Source organism: Penaeus monodon, chromosome 19 (genome assembly GCF_015228065.2).
Source record: "Penaeus monodon isolate SGIC_2016 chromosome 19, NSTDA_Pmon_1, whole genome shotgun sequence".
In the NCBI taxonomy this organism is placed as follows: Eukaryota; Metazoa; Arthropoda; class Malacostraca; order Decapoda; family Penaeidae; genus Penaeus; species Penaeus monodon.
In genome coordinates, this window is record NC_051404.1 from 30,404,964 (window position 1) to 30,405,297 (window position 334).

Consider the following 334-nt stretch of genomic DNA (forward strand, 5'->3'; position numbering starts at 1 on the left):
CACAGTATTACTTGATCTCGGGACCCGTTCTTCATCGTATTACTGCTCTTCTGACGTGTAGGAACCAGCGCGTCCTACTTGGCGGCGCTCCTCAAAATTCTCTTGTGTCTTGTTTAGCGTCCATCAAGGCACCCTTCTCGACCCACTCCTGTTCCTTCAATACATCAGGCACTTCGCATTAACTACATTTGACTCTTTCACTCGGCTGTTTGCTGAGGGAAGTCTTTCACTTTGACCTGTTAACACTGAAGATGACTGCAGACCTCTTCAGTATGGAACAGACACCTTCAAATAGTAGGGAAGTACATCTGGGACATCTATAAGAGCCAGAGGT